At 36.0% G+C, this 22,948-nt stretch overlaps 1 protein-coding gene and 1 long non-coding RNA gene across 12 annotated transcripts in view; one reads left to right on the forward strand and one right to left on the reverse strand.

Moving 5' to 3' along the window:
• The window catches only part of RSPO2 (R-spondin 2), a 178,471-nt gene that overhangs the window by 152,276 nt on the left and 3,247 nt on the right, over nt 1-22,948 (forward strand). The gene's annotated exons all lie outside the window — the stretch shown is intronic.
• The window catches only part of LOC103788660 (uncharacterized), a 174,360-nt gene that overhangs the window by 36,634 nt on the left and 114,778 nt on the right, over nt 1-22,948 (reverse strand). The window contains exon 3 of the long non-coding RNA XR_614639.5: nt 16,003-16,072. This is a non-coding gene — a long non-coding RNA (uncharacterized LOC103788660). The remainder of the gene's footprint in view (nt 1-16,002; nt 16,073-22,948) is intronic.

A 22,948-nucleotide genomic window follows, 5' to 3' on the forward strand; every position in this document is an offset into this window, starting at 1 on the left:
CCCTTAAGGTCTTTAACTGCACTGCGATTTTTTTTTTAATCTACATTTAAAATTTCCAATTAGTTAGGAGTTTTAGCATTTGCTATTTGCCATTGGTATAAACAAAAGAGAATTGGACTTGTGAGTTGTTCTCCATTATGTAAACCTTGGTTGCACATCTGTAATACAGAGTATTTGAACCTAAGGCGAATGATCACTTGCCTCTGATCTAGAATGGTAGTTAGATGGATTTGCCTTTGCCATACTTTTCCTGACTTCTCCTAAAATACTTAAAAGGATGCAATGGGTAACACGTAAACTAAAACCAATCTCAACCTATTGTCAGGATCCAGAAGTCCAACAACCAAATACTGAAAGAACCAATTGAAAAACATAAGTGGAGGGTTATTTGCTATGCTGCCGAGGACTTAGAGGACTTAATTAGAGGAGTTAAAAAATAGCTTTCTTTACTCCTAATCAATTGTCCCTTTGGTTAAAATGAAAACTCTTAATAAGAAAACTAGACAAGGTATCTTTTGTTGGATGGCCTCTGATTTATAACAATCACAGAATGATAAATATAACTAATAGTGAATATTGATAATATTCCAGGCATTGTTTAGTTATTGCAGCAATTGCATAGGGTAGGTACTATTGTTGTTCCTGTCTTCTAGTTGAGGAAATAGGGGTGCAGAGGTGAACAGTATTAGCTGTGTGGTTTCAGCAAGGTAAGAAATGGAGCCAGGATTTGAATCCAGACAGTTTGGCTTCAGAGTGAATGCTCCAAATGACAAGAATAAACTGCCTATGAAGCTGTATTCCTCTTTATTACATGTGTCTCTGTAAAGCCCAGTGGTTTTTCTCTGCCTACAAATATTAATCAACTTTCAGGAAAAAACCACATAAGAAGTAGATACGTTGTGTCTTGGAACAAGTGGTTCCACTGAGTACTGTAAATGAGGGAGATGATGGAAGGAATCCTGGTGGGAGTGAATGCTAAAAATAATTTATTTCCCTTTAGTGAGTTAGAGATTCAGAGAGTAGGTAAGACTGGTTTAGCCTTAGACACGGTAGAGAAAAACTATGTAAACATTGGAGTCAGTAGGGGGATGGACAAGTCAAGTGCTATTCATCTGTTAGAATAAGAATGAAATCTAATCAATACCTACATAAGTAGAAAGAGGGGCAGTCCTCACAATTCATCTGCTGGTTATGAGCAGAATTTTTCTTGAGGAAGAAAATAAAATTAAGGAATAGTTATTGTAGAATGAGAAAATCATTTAAAAAATTTATCAAAGCTCAGATTGCTAATATTGTTGCATATGGTACATATGGCAATAGAAGAAAACTGCAGGAGGAGAAAGTTTATCTGCAATAGAATGCAGAGAAGGCATAATATTTATGAGATAGGTGGGAAGCAATAGTCAATAGTCTGAGATATAAAGGGACATTTTAATCAAATTAGTTGGGGCCTGGTGAAAGAAATAATCGAAAGAAGCCTAAATATAAGTGGCCAAATTAAATTTGAGGAGTGCCAAGTACAGAATTATTCATATGAAAAATTGAATAACAATATGGAAGAAAAACTTGGGAAAGTCAAATATGATTTTAGAAGATAAAATCATAAAAATGATGATGGAAAAGATGATAAATATTAATAACAAGAAAGACTTGATTTGAAAAATGCCCAGCACGGGTATATGGAAAATCTTTACCTTCTCAATTTTGTCATGAACTTAAAACTACTTAAAAGATTTCTTTAAAAATAATTTTAGTAAAATGACTTAAAAAACGCCCTGGGTTTATAGAGTACAAGAACTCAAATGTGATATAGGTATCTATGTAGAGACCTGAGTCTGGCAGAAAAACTGACTGCAAAGGGTAGAGAAAATCCTACAGGCATACAGAAGGAAAGCACTCTACAGCCGAAGAGTAAAAGTCAAAATTAAACTGTCCTCAGACTTCTAGTTTTAGCATCCAAGAAACGAAAAAATAAAATGACAGTGGAATAGGATCTAAGTGTTGAAAGATGAAGAAGGCAACTCTATAATCTTGCATCCAGTTAAATTACCTTTACTGGTGTTCCATGCTGCCTGAATTGTTGCTATTGCATTATCTGTTGTAACACCCTACCAAAACTTTACTCCAGATTTATTATTCAAATTCTACCATAATGGGTACAGTGCACCATCAACAAAAACAGAGTGTGAGCCCCAGAAGGAGGATGTGCAGTACATTTCCCAACAGGGTAGTGTCTGTTGCGATTGTCTATCACTGCATGACAAACATCTCAAAACGCAGTAGCTTAAAATCACCAATGTGAGGCTGGGTGCAGTGGCTCATGCCTGTAATCTCAGTATTTTGGGAGGCCAAGGCAGGCAGATCAGCCGAGGTCTGGAGTTCGAGATTAGCCTGGCCAACATGGTGAAACCCCATCTCTACTAAAATACAAAAATCAGCCAGTGGGGTGTTGCATGCCTGTAATCCTAGCTAGTAGGGAGGCTGAGGCAGGAGAATCACTTGAACCCAGGAGGTGGAGGTTGCAACGAGCTGATATTGCACCACTGTGCTTCAGCCTGGGTGATACAGAGAGACTCTGTCTCAAAAAAAAAAATAATAATTTTATCATTTTGCATGTATCTGAGAATTGTTGAGCTACAGGTAGGAGGCATTCACTTGGGGGTACCCATCTTGTGTTTGTTGACTGCTGAGGATAAATCCATCTGAAGGCTTCTTAGTCTTACGTTTGGCTCTAGAGCTGGTGTGGAAGAAACAACTGGGTGTTGGCTAGGCATTCCTCTGTCCGCATCCTCTCCTTGTGGCCAGCTTGGGTTTCCTCACAGTATGGTGGGGAGCATTATAAACACTGTCCTAATCTTTCTGTAATTCCTTTTTCTTTACAGTTTTGAAGACATTTATTTTATGCATAAATAACACACAGTTTAGTTTTGCATATATTTTCATTTCTGTGTAAATGGAGTGATATGGAATTTTGATTAAAATATTCTGGATATAAATCCTTTGTCAGTATTGTCTGTTTCAAATAACTTCTCGAAGGTTGTCTGTTTTATATCTCTTTTAAAGTGGTTTCTTATTCTAATAGTTTTTGGGGTACAGGTGGTTTTTGCTTACATGGATATCTTCTTTAGTGGTGATTTCTGAGATTTTAGTGTACCTGTCACCTGAGCAGTGTACTGTTTCCAGTATATAGTCTTTTATCCCTGACTGCCCCCAGCCTTAATCCCCCGCCAAATCTCTAAATCCATTATATTTCTCTGAATGCGTTTAAAAATGCATTAAAAAAAGACAACTTTATAACTCAATTAAAAAAAACAAATATTGTATGTTCTCACTTATAAATGGGAGAGAGCTATGAGGTTGATCTAAATGCAGGATATTCATCTTATTATAATTGTATATACTGATCTTTTATGGAAATTTGAAGAATACTTCCCTACCTCTATATTCTCCTGTGTTTTGTGCTAAAAATTTTCTTCTTCTTTTCCTTTTTTTCTGAATGTATATTTAAACCATAAATCTACTTGAGAACTGATTGTGTGTGTGTGTGTGTGTGTGTGTGTGTGTGTGTGTGTGTGTGATGAGAGCCGGGAATGCAATTTATTTTCTTTCCCTTTTGGATAACCAGACATCCTAGCATGACTGACTAAGATCCTATTCTTTTTCCACTTCTCTGGCACATGAGGATTCTATATATGCATGGGTATAGTCTCTTTTCTGTTCAACTGCTCTGTTCAACAATCCCTTCATCAGTGCCATACTGCTCTTAATTACTATGCATTTATAATAATAAATTTAAAATTTGGTAGAACAAGGTTCCTCACCTTCTTTTAATTCAGCGGTGTCTTGGCAATTCTGTCTCCCTGATCTTTCATAAAAATGTTAAAACCAATAGAGGTACACAAAAGCCTTTAGGGATTTTTATTGTAATTGCATCCATCTTCCATGCAATACAGGGACTTTCAAAGTGATTAATACTGATACCCTCCTCTCTCTTTTCAAAGAATATGTTAATATTGTGCAGTACTAAGTTCTACCTTACGTTTAATCCTCATAGACATTTTTTATTGTTTGCTAAGTGCAGTGCTTGTTTTGATGTATCTATATGTTCATGTCTCCCTCCCCTTTTTGTGTCTCATACTTATTTTTGTGGCCAATTTCCTACTTTCTGAAGCACATCTTCAGATGTTCCTTTTAGTGAGAGTTTGTTTATAGTACACTCAGTTTTTGTATGTTTTAAAGTATCGTGGTTACATTCACTCTTTTTTATCTTATTTTTGTGTTCAGAGGTAAATGTGCAACTTTGTTATATGGGTAAATTTGTGTCAAGGGCATTGTTTGTCCAGATTATTTCATCATCCAGATACTTAGCCTAGTACCCATTAGTTATTTTTTTCTGACTCTCTCCCTCCTTCCACCTTCTACCCTCCACCTTCCAAAAGGCCTCAGTGTCTATTGTTCCCCTTACGTGTCCATGTGTGCTCATCATTTAGCTTCCACTTATAAGTGAGAACATGGGGTATTTGGTTTTCTGTTCCTGCATTAATTTGTTAAGGAAAATGTCCTCCAGCTTCACCCGTGTTCATGCAAAGTACATGCTCTTATTCTTTCTTATGGGGGCCTAGTATTCTGTGGTATAGATGTACTACATTTTCTTTATTTAATCTGTCATTGATGGGCATTTGGGTTGATTCCATGTCTTTGCTGTTGTGAGTAGTGCTGCAACAATCATATGAGTGCTTCTGTCTTTATGATGAAACAACTTATATTCTTTGGGTATATACTCAGTAATGGGATTGCTGGGTTGAATGGTAATTTTGTTTTTAGCTCTTTGAGGAATCATTACATTGCTTTCCACAATGGTTGAATTAATTTATACTCCTACTAACAATGTATAAGTGTTTCTTTTTCTCCACAACCTCACCAGCATCTGATATTTTTTGACTTTTCAGTGATAGTCATTCTGACTGGCGTGAGATCACTGTTTTGATTTGCATTTCTCTAATCAGCGATGTTGAGCTTTTTCTCATATGATTGTTGGCCACATGTATGTTGTCTTCTGAAAGGCATCTGTTCATGTCCTTTGCTCACTTTTTAATGTTTTTTTCTCCTTACAAATTGGTTTAAGGTTCTTAGAGATGCTGGATATTAGACCTTTGTCAGATGCATAGTTTGTGAATATTTTCTGTCATTCTGTAGGTTTACTCTTGTTGATGGTTTCTTTTGCTGTGCAGAAGCTCTTAAGTTTTGTTAGATCCCATTTGTCAATTTGCTTTTTGTGTCTTTTTCATGAAATCTTTACCCGTTTTTATGTCCAGAATTGCTGAGGTTGTCTTCCAGGGTTTTTGTAGTTTGGGATTTTACATTTGAGACTTTAATCTATCTTGAGTTGACTTTTGTATACGATATAAGGAAGGAGTACAGTTTCAATCTTCTGCATATGCTTAGCCAATTATCCTATTTATTGAATGGAGTTCTTTCTCCATTGTTTTTGTCAGCTTCATCAAAAATCAGATGGATGTAGGTGTGCAGCCTTATTTTGGGGCTGTTTCCATGTATCTGTTTTTGTACCAGTACCATGTTGTTTGCAACTGTACAAAAGCAGATACATGGAAAAATGGAACAGACAGCCCCTGCAGTATAGTTTGAAGTCAGGTAGTGTGATGCCTCAAACTTTGTTCTTTTTGCTTAAGATTGCCTTGGCTATTTGAGCTCTTTTTTTTTGGTTTCATAGGAATTTTAAAATAGTTTTTTCTACTTCTCTGAAAAAATGTCATTGGTAGCTTGATGGGAACAGCATTGAATCTATAAATTGATTTGGGCAGCATGGCCATTTTAACAATATTGATTCTTTCTATAGTTTCTACCATGAACATGGAATATTTTTCCATTTGTTTGTGTTATCTCTGACTTTTTTGAGCAGTATTTTATGGTTCTCCTGGTAGAGAGATCTTTCAGCTCCTTGGTTAGCTGTATTCCTAGGTATTTTATTCTTCTTGTGGCTATTGTGAATGAGACTGTGTTCCTGATTGAGCACTCAGCTTGACTGTTGGTGTACAGGAATGCTAGTGATTTTTGTACATTGATTTTGTATCCTGAGAATTTTCTGAAGTTGTGTATCAGGTGAAGGAGCTTTTGGGCTGAGACTATGGGGTTTTCTAGGTACAGAATAATGTCATCTGCAAATAGGGATAGTTTGACTTCTTTTTATTTGGATGTCCTTTATTTCTTTTGCTTGCCTGATTGTTCAGGACAGGACTTCCAATACTATGTTGAATAAAAGTGGTGAGGGAGGACATCCTTGACTTGTGCCAGTTTTCAAGGGGAAAGCTTCAAGCTTTTGCCCACTTAGTATGATGTTGGCTGTGGGTTTGTCATAGATGGCCCTTATTATTTTGAGATATGTTCCTTCAATGCTTACTTTATTAAGTTTGTAATGCGAAGGAGTGTTGAATTTTATCACAAGCCTTTTCTGTATCTATTGAGGTAATCATGTGATTTTTTTTTTGTCTTTAGTTCTGTTTATGTGATGGATCACCTTTATTAATTTACATGTGTTGAACTTTGCATCCCAAAGATAAAGCCAACTTGATTGTGGTGGATAAGCTTTTTGCTATGCTTTGGATTCAGTTTGCCAATATTGTGTTGAGAATTTTTTCATCAATGTTCCTTAAGGATATTGGCCTGAAGTTTTCTCTTTTCTGTTGTGTGTCAGCTTTTGTTACCGGGATGGTTCTGACCTCATAGAATTAGTTGGAGAGGAGTCCCTCCTCCTCAATTGTTTGGAATAGTTTCAGTAGGAATGTTACCTGCACTCCTAAAAGTTAGTTTTGCTGGTTATACAAATCTAAGTTGATAATTACTTTCAGTACTTATATTTTCTGGCCTCTGCTGTTGAAAATTCAGTAGTCCATGTAAGAATAACTTTTAAAGATGATGTGATACAATCTAGACAGTACAAAAACTTAAAGAAAAACTTACCACTTCCTCTTGCCATGGGAAAATAAATAACACATTTTTCTTTTCTTCTTTTTTCCTAAAGCAGAGTGTGTGTACATAAAATCTGCTGATTGAAACAATTTTCTGTAGTCTTAGAATGTTTTAAAAACTTATTTTCCATCAGAATTGTTTTCTAGTCATTAAAAAGTCACTATAGACAACATTAATAGCTGTATAATCTATTTTAGGATATAATGTACCCACCAAATAATTCCTTCACTGTTTTATATAGGTTGAGTCCATGTCTGATTATATAAATAAATCTGCAGTATCTGTGATAAAATCCTTTTCTGCCTTTTGAATATTTTTCTCATGGTAGAGTCCTCTAATTGCATTAAAAAAATCAAAAAGTAAACACTTTTTGAAAAAGTTTAAAACAGCTGTCTATTGCATTATAGAAAGGTTGTACCATTTACACTTAAACCAGATGTATACGTGAGGACTTCATTATTTTTAATCTACTTTATATTTTAACTTCTTGCACTTAATTCTGAATGCATACATATACAGGTATGTACCAATTGTAATTGGTATGTAAAATTCCCACAGTGGCACTGGGGAAGGAACTCTTTACCTGCATAATTATGCATTCATAAACCCTTAATGGGGACTTGTCTTAATTTCTACTTCTAAATTAAAGTTCGGTACTGGAAAACACTCATCATTTTAATGGAAAAATCACAGTATTTCAATCACTCAAAGTACTCAAATTGTGAAATGCACCATTTATGGAGTTCTATGGAATAAATATGTAAGGGGATCTATGCTCGAATCCTATTTTTCTTTTTACTTGAATGACTTAAAGTGTCATATGATCCAAATGTTGCAACATTTAACATTTTTACCGCAGACTTTCCTAGAGGATCATGTTTTTAGAAACTCCTTATGATTTAGTCTTTTTGGAGTTGGTTTTCTGGAAACCTTTTGGATAGGATCAATGACAAAGCAATCTTTATACCAATTTTTAAGCCCTAACAAGTAACTTGAAAGCTCACATCCTATCATGAATAAAATGTTTACCTGCCATATTTGTGATCTCAGTGAATTACCAAGTGAGAAAGTATTTATAAAGTGATGCCCTAAGCCAATGCATGTTAAGTAGTAGCCATAGTAATTAAAGCGTCCTCCTTAAGAAAGTCAACCCTTCACATTTGGCAGGCATCTTTCTTCCTTCCTTCTTTCCTCACTCCCTCTTTATCTTCCTGGTAACACATAACCTGCCTCACACATATTTTTGGTCATTTCCATATCTTGTTTATATATACAGGTACTTGGAGAGAGAGGTTAAGTCTTGCCCTGCTCCTAGCTAATACACATTATTTCACCTTATTTTGTGGCATAAAAAACTAGATCCTAGAAGCTTTGCTGTTCATTGAAAAATGTTCTTCATTTTAGATCCAGAAAAGTAGCAGTGATTAGTTTTGAATTTAACCCATAAGCTTTAATATAGCAATTTTGCAACTTTTCTTATAATTTTTATTTTAAAAAAATTTGTAACTTTGTGTTTTTTTGCAGACAAGTGGAGTTTTGTTATTACTCAAATCAGTCTCCCTGAGTATTCAGGGATTCGAGTTTTTAAGGACAACTTGGTGGGTTGGGGGAGCCAGTAAGCCAGGAGTGCAGATTGATTAGGTCAGAGATGAAATCATAGGGAGTTGAAACTGTTATCTTGTGCTGAGTCAGTTACTGGGTGGGGGCCACAAGGTCAGATGAGCCAGTTTATCAATCTGGTTGGTGCCAGCTGATCCATCAAGTGCAGGGTCTACAAAATATCTCAAGCACCAAACTAAGGAGTAGTTTCCAGAGGATCAGAATCTGTAGCTTTCAGCTACATGATTCCTAAATCATAATTTCTAATCTTGTGGCTAATTTCTTAGTCCTACAAAGGCAGTGTAGTCCCCACTAAAGAGTGAGGTTTGTTTTAGGAAAGAACTGTTACCATCTTTGTTTTAAACTATAAACTAAGTTTGTCTCAGTTAGTTCAACCTAGGCCCAGGAATAAACAAAGATAGCATGGAGGTTAGAAGCAAGTTGGAGTTGGTTAGGTCAAATCTTTTTGACTATCTCAGTTATAATTTTGCAGTGGTAGTTTCAATCCCTCCCTTTGGGTTTTATAACGCCTTAATTTTAAGGTGTTGGCTAAAGAAGAGGGTAAAAGGGTGACAACTGCTCTAACTTCTTCCTGCTGATTAGGGGCTTAATGAGGGTAGATGTTGACCCCAAGATGAGAGGAGGCTTTAATGGACAAGGTGGGAGAGAGTATTGGCAGAAAGAAGGATTCCTGATCATTTCTTGTCACAAAAATTATTGGTTTAATGTATGAGATTGGCAGTCGTGCAGAGGTTGGGACTCAGTATAACTGTATGTATTTGAATTAGAAAGCCTTGTATTTGTAGAAGCTGGACTTCAGACAGGCTTTCCTCATCCTTCTTTGCTGTCATACCGAGTTTCTGGGTTTCTATTCTACATAGTTTCCAGAAGAACAGAGCAGCTTTTGATGAGTCTGCTCGCTGTGCTGTATTTGTGGGATTCAAGCCACTTTACAACCCACCCTTTTCTGTTTAATGGAACCATAGGCAAAAGATTCTGTTTTGCAAGATGTTGCCCAACGGGCCGCATGGGGAACCACATTAAAAATCCCGTGTGGGGATTTTTCATCCCAGCAAAATACACGTAACAAAACAGACACTAGTCACTGCGAAGAGTGGATAATCACCCGAGACAGACCTGCTGAGGTCTCTTCAGGGCTCACCGAGTGTGACAAGACAAATAAGGAGGGTTCTCTGAGTTAGACCTGCTGAACTGTCAGCAGTTCCTTCTGAGATCCACTCCACATACACAAGAGTATCCCTTCCAAACTGTCCTCCTATTCTCCATCTGAGAAATCACCCTGAAATCTTCCTGTGTGAGAAGTCTCTCAAGCCATGACTCTACTAGTTAGGGAGAGCCAACTGAGACCTCCCAATAGCCATACCAAGACAGACGCCCTCCTCTGGTCTACAGATCCAGTCAGAAGGAAGGAGGTGTTGGCAGAGCCTAGGACACTCACCAGCCCAGATACCCCAAAACGGAGCTACAGACAGATGCCCTTTAATAGGGCTATGTTTATGGAATGTCTCCCATAATTTTACAATCTCTAGACTTTTTGGCCTTAATATTTAAAGATATTTGCAATTTGTTAGTCATAATCCTAAAACTATAATTCTATCTACACATTTATGTAGAAGTAAACTGTCTTCTCACCAGTATGCCTAGATGTGTTCTATGGAAAAGTATATTTTAAATGCACATGCACATATGAATACACAAAAACATTCTAGGGAAAAGCATATCTTAAATACACATGCACGTATGAATACACAAAAACGTTCTATGGAAAAGCATATTTTAAATACACATGCACATATGAATACACAAAAACATTCTATGGAAAAGCATATTTTAAATACACATTCACATATGAATACAAAAAAGCATACACATCTCAGGGAAATTGTGCATAGTCTCCATAATTTTAAGGAAATTGTACATAGTATCCTACTTCATTGCTACTGAAACTGTCAGTGACCCAGAATTTAAGATTCAATGAAAAGCCATTAAACAGCTGCAGTTGGCTTTCAAAGAAAGGTATTTGTTAGTTAAATTTGGCTGTTAATAAAACATTTAGATGATGAACCTTGGCCATTGTATTACTGGAATTTAAAATTTTTCTACAGGAATATTAGAAAAACATAAAGGCATCTAAAATACATTTACATATTGATCTTCTTTACAGTTTATTACCCACAAATTCTGTCTGTTTTGTATTAGAATCAAATTGATTAGAAGCAATTTCCAGGTTTCTTAATTCACTAATTCATTCCTTCTGATTTCTAAGCTACTGTAATGAAAATAGATACCTGATTTTTGAAAATTCTAAGGAGGAAACTTTTTTTCACATCTGTTCTCAGTAACTCAGTCTCTAGCTTTCCTCATACAGAAAGGCTTTACTATGACCATGTTACAGCTTTGTAGCTATAATTCTGTTTTAGATTAATGATGTAGTAAACAGTAGAAAACACTTCTATGTTTATAATACAAATGTTAAAAGGTATTCTTTTTAACCGATTCTGTGAGCACGGACTTTTTCTTCCTTGAAATGCATTCTCTGTAGTCTTCTCAAAGTGCCTATGATTATTTTGATTTTTTGGTACTCTTATTTGGATCTGCTGCCTTAAATCATCAAAAGTCAAATAGAATGCAGTATTTGAGCATAGTGAATATTCAGTGGCTATCTTGTTTCCACAGCATACGTCTTATTTAGACTGTTTCTGTTCACTGTTACTGGCCTACACTTTTTTTTTTTTTTTTTGAGACGGAATTTCGCTCGTTACCCAGGCTGGAGTGCAATGGCGCGATCTCGGCTCACCGTAACCTCCGCCCCCTGGGTTCAGGCAATTCTCCTGCCTCAGCCTCCTGAGTAGCTGGGATTACAGGCACGCGCCACCATGCCCAGCTAATTTTTTGTATTTTTAGTAGAGACGGGGTTTCACCATGTTGACCAGGATGGTCTTGATCTCTTGAACTCGTGATCCACCCGCCTCGGCCTCCCAAAGTGCTGGGATTACAGGCGTGAGCCACCGCGCCCGGCCCTGGCCTACACTTTTAACTCAAAGGCACTGATCAATTTAGCTCAAGTTTCAGTACACGTCCTTGAGCCTGCCCTGCTAATATCATGGAAAGTTTGTTTTGTATTCATCATAAGTCACTGATGTTCTTTATATGTCAAACTCCAGGTAATGTCTTTTACTAAAATTACAGTAGTTTGGAGTTTGAATCTCTTGTCAGACACCTCTGATTCAGTGGTGATTGATTTTAGATAATTTTCATTACAATTAAAGTTTCTAAATATTTGTAAACTTTTGGTTTCTCATGCTTTAACACCTGAGTTAAGTAAAACTGACAAGAACATATTGATAGAAGCATGACAATAAGCAATACTTGGAAAACATATTTATGTAAATAAGATATTTATTGCATTTGCATGTGTGGGTATATGTGTGTGTAATAGCTTCCTTTGATTTTAGTTTATATTGTATGTTTAACAGTCTCTGTACTTTTTCTGGAGAATAGAATGTCATTTTCAGTTGAGAGGACATGAACTCATTTCATTAAATATTATGCTGTTTGTAAAAGATAATTAACCATGTTCTCCTGTTTTAAGATTTGGTAGTTATAGACAAAGATATTTAGGATAAAGATAATCCAACAAGGTTGTAGGTTTTTTAAAAACCTTGAAAATGTGATGTCTCTAATAATCATGAGGTATGCCAATCATGTTAGCGTTCTATAGCCTCTACTTGGGTGGTTGACAAAGATTCTGAAGTGTCCAAAATATGTGTCTGGTCTTGTGGATAGCGACTATCTTGGCAAATGTTTGTTACTTTCTTTGTCTTGTAAGAATAACAAAATATACCACTGGTTATCCCAGTATCAAATCACTGATGGCCCAGTCTTCATTTTATGAATTTAATGATTCAGCCACTTAAAGGAATGACCAGTTCATGGGGTTTGCAAGAGTTTATGATTGAAGGGAAGAGAGTAACACTGACCTTTCCTTCCTCTCCTTCCCCTCAGGATTATACTTACATAAGTATTATAATGGACAAGAGGGTAAACGTTGGGACCCGACTACATGAGTTCAAATCCCAACCCTACCACTTACTGCCTGGTTTACCTTAGATTTACTTTATCACTCTGATCCTTAGGTTCTTCTTCTGAAAAGTTGGGACATCCTTCACTTTAAATATTTATCCCAATTACGTTTCTTTGATTATATGAATCTTAAATTATCACATGTACCATGAAAATATGTGCAACTCTTATGTATCAATAAGAAAATTTAAAAAAATAAAGGAATAAAGTATTTCATAGGGATATTTTTAATATGAAATATTTGGTTCAGCACTTGGTACTTACCACACTACTACACTTATTGATTATTTAATATTTTGGAAGAAATGCAGCATCTTTCTAAAAGAAAAAAAAACTTCTAGTGGACTTTTCTTGACATTTTTCTGCAATCCAGCAAGTATCTTGATACCACCGGTATTTGTGTCACTGGGACTGAGGTACTTTTCTCATCTTTCCAGTTTTTGAAGGGCCAACTCTTCATCCCCGAGTTAGACAGAAGCCCCAGACTTGATTATAAATTGGATCTTTTTTCAACTGCAATTTTCTTGGTCTCTTTAGAATTTTTGCAGATGAACTAGATAGCCTTTCAGAAAGAACCTGTTCATTGAATAGAGGTGTTCTGTAGAGTAACTCTAGTTTCTGGAATATATCCACAGAAGAGATGAATCTGCTATAGCACAAGTGCCCTGCACCACCTCAGACAACATAAAGATAAGGGTTCTATCCCTGGGTGTGCACTTGCCTCCCTACACTGGAAGCTTGATTTCTGCTTGCTTGCTACTTGGAACATTGCATACAGACAGATCCCAGGGAAGGGAGTCCAGGCAGAAAGAGGTTTGCACACCCTTTTAGCAGAACTATGCTCTAGAATTGTATGCAGTTAACATTGCACTAAGTCACCTGTGAAACTGAAAAAAAAAATTCTGGGCTTTCGGGAGTTGGCGCATGGCTAGGACGTCTTTTTTTGTTTTTTGTTTTTAAGTTCCCCAGGGGATTATTTTACCTCTGGCCTTTGAACCGGCTTTTGGAACCACAGGTCTAAACTTTTCTGACTCTGAGCTGAAAAATAAGCATCCTGTGGTTTTGAGTTTTGCCAGAGGCACACTGTTGATACTGAGTTGGAGCTGCTAAATGTGTTGCTTGACTCTGGGAAACTGAGGCTTTGAATGTCTTAACCCCAGAGAATAACTGATTTGAGAAACATGGGTTGTAGGCCAGGCCCATCAAGGATCTAATGGGACCCAAGGGAACCCTGATACTGTGTGGGATTGCACAGGGAGGCTGATGTCCTTCTCCAGTCTACTATTTACTTATTAATTTGTTTGTTCAGCAGTCATTTAAATGATTACAGATCAAAGACATTTTGCTGGGCACAAGGGATCCAAAGACTATAGTGGAAAGAGTACAGGTTTTAGATTTTGCCAGATGTTGGTTTGAATCACTGCTGAGCTATGTGATTTTGCGCTATTTACTTAACTACTCGAAGCCTATTTCCTCATCGGCAAAATGGAAATAATGCTTGCTTTGTGAGTTGTCATAAGGATTAGAAATAATACAAGTAAGGCACCTTACATAGTGCTATAGTTTATTTAGCATTTTTTGTGTGCCAGGTATAATATGTGAAATTTTATACATCTTCTCTTTCATTCCTTATAGAAATGCTGAAGCAGGCACCATTGTTACTACCAGTTTATAAATGAGGGAACTAAGGTTTAGAAAAAGTGTCTACTCCAAGATCTCTAGTTTCTCAGTGGCATAACTCTGCTTTGAATCTAGGGCTGACTCCCCAAACTCATATTCTTAACCTGGTATTCTAGATGCCTGCCAAGGCTAGTATCATGTTATATCCTGCTACGTCTCCAGGTTAGGCCTGAGAGTGATCCATCCAAGAGCTGTTCAGGCATCCATGGCTCTGTGGCAACTAGGGCATGTTGAATTCCTCTCTTGGGAATATGCCATTGGGACAAAAGAGGACTGAGGCTATCGTAAGAGGAAGGTAAGCTGAAAAGTCACAGGGTTTATCAGGGATAGAGTGTAGCCTACATAGACCATGTACAAAGCTGAAGTTGAGGCCAGAAGCCATGAGGGGACCCTGGGAAGGAAAGGAGAGTTCATTTTATAGTAGATGTCAAAGACCCTGTGGCTTTGGTTCCTGACCACTTACAGTGTTTAGATGTAACCCTTATAGCATTGCTTCAACTCTGAGTTGACATGAGTGTAAATAAATATCTCTAATTTGATTGTTGGAAAGTCTAATGAAGATGCTATGGCACATTAAATTGTAGCTATTTTTTAATTTAAAAAATTAAAAAATAAAGATGGGATCTCCTTATGTTATCCAGGCTGGTCTTGAACTCCTGGCCTCAAGCGATACTCCCACCTTGGCCTTGCAAAGTGCTGGGATTATAGGCATGAGCCACTGCACCCAACCTATTTTTAAATATTTACAAACTAGTAGCCATGATATACAGCCAAACAAAATTGCAATCGAAGGTGGTAAATATGAGAATTAGGGCAGTTCAAAGTGCTACAGGGCACAGGGCAGGGAATGCATTTATGATCCTTGGTGGAGCATACATCCCCTCATGTTATCCTGTGTTGACTGTGTTCATGTAAGACCTGCCACTTAGCTGAGTGTTGGCTTGGACCAATAACCTATGCCCTTTTCTTTAAGAGATAGGGTATTGCTTTGTCACCCAGGCTGGAGTACAGTGGCATGATCATAGCTCACTGCAGCCTCAAAATCCTGGGCTCAAGCAATCATCCTGCCTTAGGGTCCTGAGTAGCTAGGACTAGAGGTGTGCACCATACTCAGTCTCATTATCTTATATAGCTGCCATGTATAAACCACTATTTTTTTCCACTTGTGTGTTTTCAAGTTCCATAGAAATTGTGGTGAATTCAGATTAAATAAATGCTTGCCATATGATGACAGTTCTACATGTCATTTCTTGGGCTATTACTTTTTGTTTTTCATTTAGTTAATGGTTATTGATTTAAGACCAAGAGGAAGGTATTACATTTTCTTGTTCTAATGGAATTATCTTAAAAGGTACCTTCCTTTATAGTATGAAGTCAGCCATGGAGGAATGTCATTCTTTTCTGGTTATCCATACCTCCTAATCAAATGAAAAGAGTTGAATCATTTTCTCTGCAAACCTGATGTTTTTTCTTACTTAATTTAGGAGTGCCAAATGAGCCTGATATTTATCTGCATTTATTTTGAGTAAATTTAAGGCAGGCAGCTGTATAACATTCTGGCAGCACAGTTTGAGAACTTACTGTTTCCTTCCACAACATTCAATTAAATGAAAATGCAAAAGGAGCACTTACAGGGCCTGGTACAAAGCAGAAATGTTCACCATCTCACCTTACTTTAGGAAACTTGGTAGAATGCATCTTGCTAAAATGTAAGAAAAAGAATAAGCAATGAATCAATGCAGTATAAATTTACAGAAAATGTAAGTTATACATAAGTTGTTATTCAGAATTTATCATTTCATACAGAGTTTCATAGTTAAAATGAGGTCAATGACTTTTTTTGTGTAACTCTGTCAGGGTAATATTGTCTTCAGTGCTTCTCTGCCTCTGCCTTCCTTGCGAAATGACTGTCTATTCTTATCCAATGACCTTTAGAATTGGGAAAATATATAAGAGAGTAGCATAACTAGGCTTGAAGCACAGGTTTCCTCTTCTAATTAGCTGTAGGAGCATGGGTAGGTCACTCTAGATCTTCTGTGCTTCCGATGCTTCATATCTAAACCACCTGGCAGAGTAGACTACAGCAGGGCATAGCAAATGCCTAGTATGTTTGCTGTCTTTCCACCCTCACCAGTGCATCCAGCTCACTGTGGTGCTGGAAGGTCACCTTGTCAGGAATCACCACCAAACAGTCAGCCTTCATTCTTGATGTCAAATCTATGTGATAGTGTCAAATTGATGTGACTTTCTGCATCAGAAGATAGTCAAGATCATTTGCAGTTTTACACCTCTGTTCTTATAAATAAGGAATCCAAAATAAGAACCTGTTACTTGCAGGTAGCTTAACTTTCCATTAAGAAAGTAAAAACTGGCACGGTGCCTCACACCTGAAATCCCAGCACTTTGGCAGGCTGAGACAGGTAGATCACAAGGTCAAGAGATCAAGATCATCCTTGCCAACATGGTGAAACCCTGTCTCTACTTAAAATACAAAAAAAGTAGCTGGGTGTAGTGGTGCACATTTGTAGTCCCAGTTACTCAGGAGGCTTAGGCAGGAACCAAGATCACGCCACTACACTCCAGCCTAGTGACAGAGCAAGACTCCGTCTCAAAAAAAAGGAAAGAGACAACCAGAATTTGTGAATAAATGCTTTTCCCCTAAGTCACTATTTGAATAGCAGACTTAACATCTTAATTTTCTTCTCTCATTAGTGCAAGTATCTTTTTAATAGTGGTGCAATTATATTTTTTTCCTTGTGCAGCACTTTCGTCTTGTTACTTAATCTTTGGTCCACTAAAGCAATTACCTATGGTTAGAAAGAAAGATAAAGCCTCCAATGGATGTTCAAAAAGGTACTTAAGAAATTAGAGCCCCAAAGTTGCCCTGTACATTTTTTTTAAAAAAACTATCTCTTCACCAGTACTCGTACAGTAAAAGTGACTTATTGCCCCCTTGTGGTAAAATTGTGCATTTAGTTTTTCACACAGAAATAGTAGTCTTATTTTATGGTTTCTACTACTTGGAAAACTTTGTCCTTTACAATTAACCTAAAGTATTTATGAAAATAACTTCAGATAATTTTAAAACTATCTCATTTGTGCTCACCTATGTGAGACACCATAGAATCCTGTCTTTGAACTGTTTTATGTTTCACTTTGAGGAACTAGAGATTTGAGAGTTGATGTTAAATCAACTAGAGTGATCAACATTATAAGAAACAAGCCCAAATCTCATTCAGATTACCTTCTTATAGTCCTTAAGCTTCAAGAGAGCTGAAGGAGATTTTGGAATATTATTACTGCCCCTTTAAAAGCCATGTCACATACTTGAACAGGGTGTTCTTCAGAGCTGTAAAATGAGGAATTTTTGAAATACCATGTGCAGGAAACCTTAGTGGTAATATAGCTCATTAAAGGTTCAGGTGATCTTCAAGATTAGCTTTTCTTCAATTTCCATCATTTTGAACATGAAATAAAATTTCAAAACCAAATGGGACTTCCTGTCAACAAAATGAGTAACAGATCTGACTCCTAATAAAATGTCTTCTATAAGAAGAATTGAAGTCTTAAAGACAAAAGAAGCCATTTCATACTATTCTGTTTAGGCCCAAAATATGGTACACTTTCACAGATGAAAGAGAAGTAACAGTTAGGCTTCCCATTTAAATTGGCTTATTGAATTAGTTTTACAAATTAGTGTAAACCTATGCAGGTAGTAAGTATCCTGAATCCTGATATTCTGAATGATTGTCACATTTGTATGTTCAGGGAAGTCATTTATTTTGGGCAGTTGTCACTCTACCAATAGTCTTGTAAGAAGAACAACTCTTGTAAGTTATCTCTAGATGGTGTGTAGATTTTTAAAGCACATGATCTTTTATGAAGATTAAATGACTCTTTGGAAAATGTTCTAAGTTGTTACTTGACATTCAAGATGCCCAGTAAACTCTCCTTCGTAGGTGGCTTCTCCTTAGTAGGTGGCTTCTTCTTATTTTTAATACTTTAATGTTTATTGCTTTGTCTCTAGATTGTTTTTTCTTAAAGAAAATGATAGCAAACCATTATCGAAGGATTAGATATTGCCAGTCCTTTCAAAACACAGTTATCTGTGAAATCTTTTTAGTGAAAAGAAGAGTTGTATTTCTAGAGAACCAAATGGTTGTTCCTGAAAATGCCTCTTAAGGAGCTTTGTGCTGTCAGTAAAGAGCCACAGTTGATTCATTTCCTTTATTCTTTCCACCTTACTCTCACTTCTGACTCCAGAGCTGATGTAAATAAGTAACTCTTATTTTATTTATATTTTATGTTAATTAAATAAGTAAAATAAAAATAAGTAAAATTAAAATATGCCGTTTTATATTATGTAAGTAAAATATAAATTATTTAAAAATCAGCTCAATTAATCGTTTCACATTATATACAGACATCACAATATCACATTATATACTATACAGTTTTTATGTCAATTAAAATAAATGTGTTATTCTGAACTATTATGGACAGTGGGGGGATTTTTATCTTAGGCTACATAGGACATAGTGTGGTAGATTTCAGTCTTGCTCTTCATATTTGCCTACTTGGACTGCTTTCTAGATGGAAAAAAGCTTCAAGAAGTAACGTTCATTCTTAATGTCTGAAGTGGTTAGGTCAATAATTTTTAAGCTTTTATATCTCAGATCTAATTACAAGTGATCACTCCACAAAAGAATCTGCTTATTATCATTTCCATCACAGTATGAATGGTTTTGTACTATGGGCTTTTTCTTATATCCATTACGATGAGTTTTAGTGATATGCAACAGTAGTATTCCCGGATATAAAGTTAATTGCTATTACTTAAAATATAAAATACTTAAGTTCATAGTTGAAAACACACTTTATTCCCTCAGTAATCATAAAGAAGGTCATGAAAAAGTGTAGTCAGGACATCTAAGTACGTTACAATTTTTTAAGTATTAAAGATCTCTGTACATAAATCTTTGTCCAAATTTAAATTATATTCTGAGGATAGAGTCCTAGATCTGAGTCAAAAGTTATGAATATTTTTAATACTTTCGTATACATTGCCAGATGGCATTTCACAAAAGCTGTATCATTTTTGTATTCTCAATGCTTCCTATTGCCTGTCCCGAGATATTCTTATAAGTATTAAGTATTTTTGCTTTTAAGCATCTTTGTAGCGGCATCTCATCTTATTTGGAAGTTTCAATTGTGAGATTTGAGTATTTAAATATATTAGCTATTTTCATTTTTTATGAATTGTGTTTAAGTCTTTTGTCTATTTTTATATGAACTTGAAAAAATATTTTAGAAACCAGTGGTTTTTCTAGGCAATCGCTAATCTAAAATAAATCTCTCTTGCTACTCATTCTTGGGCAAAATTAAGTTGCCCATAAGGAAAAAATAAATGGTCCAATGCTACTCGTCGTTTACAACTCAGTCCTCGTGACTCTAGATGTGAAAGTAAAGCATTTCATGTTTTGGCTCCAGAGTGTTCTCTGAAATGTGACAGTATCTGCCAGGTTGGTGGTTACACAGGTTTCTTGTCCCTAAGTTTTAGTGGCTTTGAAGAATGACTCTTTGAGGTGATTTCCAAGTCTCCACGATGAATTTAATAATGCAGTGAAGCTCAGGTTTCAAGTCGAGCATCACAAACTTTTGTCCCAGTTGTGGCTACAACAGTAATTTCAGTTAATTACATCTGTCATGAATGTGCCTTACCTTCCCCGGCTCATATGTTTATATATGTACATATGTATGTGAATGTATTATGTATACACCTATATTTAGAGAGAAGCTTTTATCTCTTTTATATCAAAGCTACTGAAGTTTTTCTTTAGTTTTCTTCCAATATATTTACCCTCAAAGTCTTTCTTAAAACACTTAGCATTATGGAAACCCTAGAAAGCCTCTGTCCCTTACTCTCAGTCATGTACAAGAAACATTGTTCCAATGATGGAAAGATTCTTACCTAAATCTAGTGAGAAGAGAAAGCATTTGAAGACTTTCCTTGACTTTGAGAGTTTATGAAAGAATGAAATCAGTGTCTGACTGGCAGTGGAGTTGGCATTTGCACAGCTTCATGTAATTTGTGACTCTGCCTGTATATTGGTTTAAAATAATCTACCCTATTTCTGATTCTAATAGCAGCAATTCACAGCTTGATGGAAGCAGTATTTCCATAAGTAATTGTTCATCTTTCTCTGCAGAAGAGTTGATAGGTTATGCTCTTGGACCATTTCCACATGTGAGCAAGTCAATGTCATTACATTAGTTATAATGTGGCTTTGATAATATCTTTCTAATTTTGTTCATTTTTGAGGATAATCTTGTCTTGCCAGTGATATTTTACACATCTTCCTTTCATCCTAGGGACATAACTTTTTCACATAGTGTCTCATAACTTTCTAGTGAATGATGACTATAGTATTTTCATTCTACAAACATAGAGACTAAGAGTCATGTGTATGCCTTGCCAAACAGACATCTCAGTTACAAGACTGTGCCTAGCTACCAGGTTTTCTTCTTCCCAGAAGTAGTTTTTCTCTAAACCACATTGCATTGCCTTCCTTAAAAACAGTAGTAACTGGGACCAGTCATCTTCTTGCAACTTTGTAACAGTGCTGAAAAGATCTGCCCTGATTTTAAAGAGATTCCCTTAGGTATGATGTGTCAAAGCCACTGCATTCTCAAGACACTAGGGATAAAGATATGCAGACTTTGTCGTTAGAGTTGGATATGTTGGATGTTGACAATCTCCTAAAGCTCAGACCTTTTTATTTTTATTTTTTGATCCTGGGTTGTGTCTATTCCAACTCTTGTGAACTAAAATGAAAGTTAAATTCATGCCTTGAATCATGCCTTGGGTGACTGGCATCATATGTGCCTTTAAATACTTCCTGTACAGCATACATGTGCTTGGGTATGTGCAGCAGTTGAAGTCTAGAAGTCATTCTCCAAGTCTAATCTGTATCCACAGAGGTAAAGAAATTAAGCGGAAACAGATTAGCATGCTTGTATGTCTAATATAACTTGTTTTCAAATACATAGGTAAAAATGGGGATGTATTTTCTGTTAGCTTTAATCTTACTGGTTTTGTTTCTCATGTTTGAAAATCTTAGAACCTGAAAACGGAATATGTATGAAAGAGCCTTTCTGTATGTTATGCTGCATTTTAGTATTCTTTTATTACTTTAGCTGGGCTTGAAGTCAGAACAACCTACTATGGACCGCAAAATATTTTCAGTTAATTTAGGCCTGTCTGTGGTCAAATCTTGGCTAACCATCTTAATTCCTCTGTATTTGCAATATATCTTATGTGAGAAATGGGACTGGCCAAAAACAAAACCAACCAACCAAACAATAGCACAGAGGTGTCATTCAAGAGAGACTTCTGAGGAAAATCTTTAGGGTTGGAATTAGGGCCCCCAAAACATTGCTTGTTGGAATTGGTACCACCTAGCTTATTGCCAACAGAATAATTGTACAAGAAAAAATCATTTTACATAAATAAGCTTTCAAAAGCATTGCTGAATTTTTGGCCAGAATACCAACTGTTTTATGCAAGTATTGAGTAAGTTCCCTATTACACAATATTGTAGCAGCCAGCAAACCCCAAACCATTTAATACTGACAGTTACTTCAGAATAATATAGAGGGTCAATGACATAAAACTGGCCATCTTATAATGAGCTTTTCCTGTTATTTTGCATGGATTGCTGTTCGTGGAAGTCGTACATATTTAACTTTCAACTACATAATTTACATGAAGGACTGAAATTGTGAATGTGAAAAGACTTCTTTAAATAACATATATCCAGTATATTTTTATTCTGTCAGAACACATTTTAAATATATAGCAATGTAAGCTTTATTTTTCCATTCACTTAATTTCGATTTGCTTTTAAAATAAATTCCAGGCTTTATATCAATTAAGCCTAAATCAAATGAATTTAAAATGTAGTCAGCAATGATTTTTTAAACTAAGAATTTGTTATTTAGAGAACATACAGAACTAAGAAACTTCTTCATAACACCTTCTAATTGAAGCTGTTAAAATTTGCTGTTTTATATTAAGTATTTCATTTTCTGCCCCCCTTTGGTGTGTCTCATCATTAGAGACAATGTTACTAAATAGTTGTAACTTTAAGTTGCTTTGATTAATGGTGGCTTAAACTAAGGTTTCATTGGGTAGGATTAACTATGTTTCAAGATGGCAAAATGCCATTATAACATTAATGCCAGAATCTAATGAGAAGCAGAAGTTAGCTTTAAGGACCTTTATAATTTAATATGTGGGCATGAACATTCTCATTCTTTTAATGCAGTGTCCTATTAAATATGTTATTCTTTTAAATCTTTTTTTCTTGTGATAAAAAGTTTTGTTCAGCAAATGATTATTGACCATCGACTAAGTGCCAGTCACTGTACCAAGGTCTTGAAGAGTTAAGCCTGTTTTCCATCCTTAAAACAGATCCTTTCTGATCAGAAAGAACAGAAATAAGAAACGTCAACCTTATTTAGAAATCTTATGGCCTGCCTTAACTTCGTATGACTCTGGTTTCCTAATGCATGTATC

The sequence above is a fragment of the Callithrix jacchus genome, chromosome 16, assembly GCF_049354715.1.
Source record: "Callithrix jacchus isolate 240 chromosome 16, calJac240_pri, whole genome shotgun sequence".
NCBI lineage: Eukaryota > Metazoa > Chordata > Mammalia > Primates > Cebidae > Callithrix > Callithrix jacchus.